Genomic DNA, 6,012 nt, shown 5'->3' on the forward strand with positions numbered 1-6,012 from the left:
GTGTTTATAGTGTTACAGACAGTGCTGAGTGTTTTTATTATTATTATTATTATTTTTTAGATATTTCTACCTTGGCAAATGTCTTTTTTTTTTAATTTTTTTTCTTTTTTAAATATTTTGAGATATTTCTGCCTTGGCAAATATCTTTATATTATTTTATAAAACAAAACAAAAATGTATACATTTTATTTGAGATATTTCTGCCTTGGCAACTAGCTTTTATTTTATTTCATTTGAATATTTTATTTAAAATAAATTCATTTATTAATTTTTTATATATTTTATTTCAAAATATTTCTGATTTTGCAAATAGCTTTTTTATTTTATTATTTTATTTGGAAAAATAGAAATGTAATTTTTTAAAAATATTTCTGCCTTGGCAAATAGCTTATAAAAAAATATAAATTAATGTAATTTTTTTAACTATGTTTTATTTAGGATATTTCTGCCTTTGGCAAATAGTTTTTATTTATTAAATTTTGTTATTTTATTTAAAAAATAAATAAATAATTTTCCTATATGTATTTTATTTGACAGACTTCTGATTTGGAAAATAGCTTTTATTTATTTTATTTTATTCTATTTTAACTCATTTAATTTTTATACAAATTTTATTTGAGATATTTCTGCCTGGGCAAATAGCTTTTATTTATTTTATGTTATTCTATTTAAAATAATTTAATTTTTATAAATAATTTTTATTTAAGATATTTCTGCCTGGGCAAATACTTTATTTTTATTTTATAATTTTATCTTTAAAAATGTTAAATTTTAATAAAAAAAATATATATATTTTTTTATTTGAGATATTTCTGATTTGGCAAATAGCTTTTTTATTTTATTAAATTATTATTATTATTTTTTTAGATATTTCTTCCTTGGCAAACAGCTTTTGTTTTATTTTATTTAAAAAAATAAAAATGCATTTTAATAATTTTTTAAAGCATTTTATTTGAGATACTTCTGCCTTAGCAAATAGCTTTTATTTATTTTATTTTAAAAAAATATTCAGAATGTAAATCATTTAATCATGCCAATAAAGCTACTTTAAATCTCCAATTTGAGTCTGAATACATCTAAATAGAACACAGCATTTAGTGTTTATATATATATATATATATATATATATATATATATATATATATATGAACCCTTAATGCTGTGTTCTATTCTGTGTCACCAGCAGAGGGCAGTGTAGAATATTTAGATGTATTTAGACTCATATTGGAGAATTAAAGTAGCTTTATTGGCATAGTTAAATGAGTAAATGATTTACATTGCCAAATCATTGATAAACATTTCATAGATCGATCTCAATCAGCTCAATGAAAAGGAGACTGTGAAGGCTCACTCACTGTATAAACCTCACAAATGTCATTTTCACAACTTTCTAAACTATTTTTAGTGCATTTTACTATCCCTCACAGCCTCATTTTCATTCATTTCAATAATTAACTAGATAAAAAAGTTCGTCAAGACAAACTTTGAAGTTGGCTTGAGAAAGCTTTGCCTTAAAGTTTAAAGAAGTTTTGGCAGTTTGATTAGTTTTTAAAGTTTAAAGATAGAAAAAGTTTGAAAAGATTTAAGTTTGAAGGTTTTCAGTCTGAAATAGTTTTAAGTTTAAAGTAGTTTTAAAGCTTAAACGGATAGACAGATTTATAGATGGATAGATTTATAGACAGATAGATTTATAGACAGATTAATAGACAGATTTATAGATAGATAGATTTATAGACAGATTTATAGATAGATTTATAGATAGATAGATTTATAGACAGATAGATTTATAGACAGATTAATAGACAGATTTATAGATAGATTAATAGATATATAGATTTATAGACAGATAGATTTATAGACAGATTTATAGACAGATTTATAGATAGATAGATTAATAGATATAGATTTATAGATAGACAGATTTATAGATAGATAGATTAATAGATATAGATTTATAGATAGACAGATTAATAGATAGATAGATTAATAGATATAGATTTATAGATAGACAGATTAATAGATAGACAGATTTATAGATAGATAGATTAATAGATAGATTTATAGATAGACAGATTAATAGATGGATAGATTTATAGATAGACAAGCATGACTAACAAGTTACTAGCATGATCCTAGCACGACTAGCAAGTCACTAGCATGATTTTAGCATGACTAGCAAGTCGCTAGCATGATTTTAGCATGACTAGCAAGTCGCTAGCATGATTTTAGCATGACTAGCAAGTTGCTAGCATGATTTTAGCATGATTAGCAAGTCGGTAGCATGATTTTAGCATGACAAGCAAATCGCTAGCATGATTTTAGGATGATACTAGCATGACTAACAAGTTACTAGCATGATCCTAGCACGACTAGCAAGTCACTAGCATGATTTTAGCATGACTAGCAAGTCGCTAGCATGATTTTAGCATGATTAACAAGTCGGTAGCATGATTTTAGCATGACAAGCAAATCGCTAGCATGATTTTAACATGATTAGCAAGTCGGTAGCATGATTTTAGCATGACAAGCAAGTCGCTAGCATGATTTTAACATGATTAGCAAGTCGCTAGCATGATTTTAGCATGACTAGCAAGTCACTAGCATGATTTTAACAAATCGCTAGCATGATTTTAGCATGACAAGCAAGTCGCTAGCATGATTTTAGCATGATTAGCAAGTCACTAGCATGATTTTAGCATTACTAGAAAGTCGCTAGCATGATTTTAGCATGTCGCTATCATGATTTTAGCATGAAAAGCAAGTCGCTAGCATGATTTTAGTATGATTAGCAAAGTCACTAGCATGATTTTAGCATGACTAGCAAGTCCCTAGCATGATTTTAGCCTGACTAACAAAGTCGCTAGCATGATTTTATCATTACTAGCAAGTCACTAGCATGATTTTAGCATTACTAGCAAGTCGCTAACATGATTTTAGCAAGACTAGCAAGTCGCTAGCATGATTTTAACATGATTAGCAAGTCACTACCATGATTTTAGCATGACTAGCAAGTCACTAGCATGATTTTAGCATGACTAGCAAGACGCTAGCACGAATTAAGCATGATTAGCAAGTTCCTAGCATGATTTTAGCATGACTAGCAAGTCGCTAGCAAGGTTTTAGCAAGTCGCTAGCATGATTTTAGCATGACTAGCAAGTCGCTAACATGAATTTAGCATGACTAGCAAGTCGCTAACATGAATTTAGCATGACTAGCAAGTCACTAGCATGATTTTAGCATGATTAGCATATTGTTAGCATGATTAAGATGGAGAGATAGAAAGATAGATAGATTAATAGATGGATAGATTTATAGATAGACAGATTTATAGATAGATAGATTTATAGATAGATTTATAGATAGATTATTAGATAGATTAATAGATAGACAGATTAATAGATAGATAGATTTATAGATAGATTAATAGATAGATTTATAGATAGACAGATTTATAGATGGATAGATTTATAGATAGATAGATTAATAGATAGATTTATAGATAGATAGATTAATGGATAGACAGATTAATAGATAGATAGATTAATAGATAGACAGATTTATAGATAGACAGATTTATAGATGGATAGATTTATAGATAGATAGATTTATAGATAGACAGATTTATAGATAGACAGATTTATAGATGGATAGATTTATAGATAGATAGATTTATAGATAGACAGATTTATAGATGGATAGATTTATAGATAGATAGATTAATAGATAGACAGATTTATAGATGGATAGATTTATAGATAGATAGATTAATAGATAGACAGATTTATAGATAGACAGATTTATAGATAGACAGATTTATAGATGGATAGATTTATAGATAGACAGATTGATAGATAGACAGATTTATAGATGGATAGATTTATAGATAGATAGATAGATAGATAGATAGATAGATAGATAGATAGATAGATAGATAGATAGATAGATAGATAGATAGATAGATGAGTTTAAATGAGTTTGATCGGATTAGAAATAGTAGATAGAAGGGAAGCCTGATTGAGTCTCAAAGGATTCTGGCAGTTTAAATTTGAATTTTGACAGTTGGAGTTTGAACATTCCGTCAATGTAAGTCAATGAGATTTTATTCCCAGTTTTAATCGGGATTTTTAGGAAAACCGTAAGTCCGATTAGTTAGAAAAGATATAGCAACTCGAGTTAGACCAGTATGAAGATCTGGGCTGAGTTTGGAGTTTGTAGAGTTAAAGCTCTAGGAGGAGTAGCAGTCAGAAAATCTTTGTCTCAGAAGAAGAATAATAATAATAATAATAATAATAAGTTTAAATAGAATATCAGTAAGTTGGCTCTCTCAAGCCAACTTAATAAATAATAACTGACTAGGGTCTAATCTACTCCCATACAATAAAATAAAGTTTTTTGTACAGTGTGGTTGACCTCTTTCTATCGTGCGTTGTGTGGTTTCATTAAGAATACCATGGTACACTTTGGTACACTGGTTTTAAATGAGGTTAATGAATTAATTACTGCCTCCAACCCAAATCCCTGCAGTAACCTTTGGACATTTTTAGATTTTAATGAAGATTTTATTCAACTGATTTCCTCCTAAAGGTTCCCACAATGTAGGTGATTTTAAGCATTTAATTCAATAATTTTCCAATAAAGCTAACCATAAAATACTGACATGTTTTTAAACATATAGTACCATGAGAATCCCACACTTGGAGCAAATCGATGTCAGTACATGAAAATGAAAGTCTTCAGAAAAGTATCTTTATTTATACTTAAATAATATATAAACCCAAACATTATTTGCCTTTTTTTTTGAGAGAGAGAGAGAGATATTTCAAATAGCTTTTATTTATTTTATTATTTTATTTAAAATAAATTAATTAATGTTTTATATATATATTTCATTTGAGAGATTTCTGGCTTGGCAAATAGCTTTTAGTTATTTTAGTGTATTATTTTATGTAAAATAAATATATATATATATTCTTTTATTTATATTTAAAGTTTTATATATATTATTTTAATATTTTATTTTTTATGAAGACACATTTTTTATGCCTTGGCAAATAGCTTTTTTAATTATTTAATTATTTTATTTAAATAAAATTTTATGAAAACAAATATTTTATTTGAGAGATTTCTGATTTGGCAAATTGATTTTTTTTACCTTATTTTATTAAAAAATAACTTATTTTTTAATATTTTATTTGCGATATTTCTGATTTTGAACATAGCTTTTATTTATTTATTAGCTTTTTTTAATAGAAATAAATGTAATTTTTTTAAATGTATATTTTATTTGAGAGATTTCTGCCTTGGCAAATAGCTTTTATATATTTTATTCTATTTTATTATTAAATATTTTTACTATTTAAAATAACTGCTTTCTATTTGAAAGTGATTAAAAACTGCATAGCCTAATTTCTCCAGTCAGAAATCGTTCTTCTATTCTGAGTACATTACATTTTATTTTATTTATTTTTGGTTCTTTGATGAATAAAAAGTTCAAAAGAACAACATTTATCTAAAAATAGAAATCTTTTGTAACATTATAGTTGTATTTATCATCACTTTTGATCAATTTGAAGCGTCCTTGCTAAAAAAAAAAAAAGTATTATTTTCTAGAATTAAATAATTTAAAAAAAAAAAGTTTAACTATTTCACAATATTACTGCTTTTGTATTTTATATCATATAAATGCTTGCTTCTTTAAAAACATAAAAAATCATACCGTTTAAAAACGTGACTGGTAGTGCTATACTATTATTAGGCTACGTCTTGACCTTTTTTAAGAGTCACTTTATTCGTTTATTCATTGTAAAGGTACGTTGATAATGAATAATTAAAAGAAATTACTGAAACTTTCCCCTAAAGCTATTTTTTTTTACATTGAGTAATTAGAAACATTTTTATTTCTCTATCTGTTTTGTCAGATTCTACTCGAACACACGCGAGCGCGCATGCACGTGCACGCGCCCGTGCGCATGCGCAGTCCCCGCCTGCAGCTCGGTCCGTGGCGGCTGCTG

The sequence above is a fragment of the Garra rufa genome, chromosome 25 (assembly GCF_049309525.1).
Source record: "Garra rufa chromosome 25, GarRuf1.0, whole genome shotgun sequence".
In the NCBI taxonomy this organism is placed as follows: domain Eukaryota; kingdom Metazoa; phylum Chordata; class Actinopteri; order Cypriniformes; family Cyprinidae; genus Garra; species Garra rufa.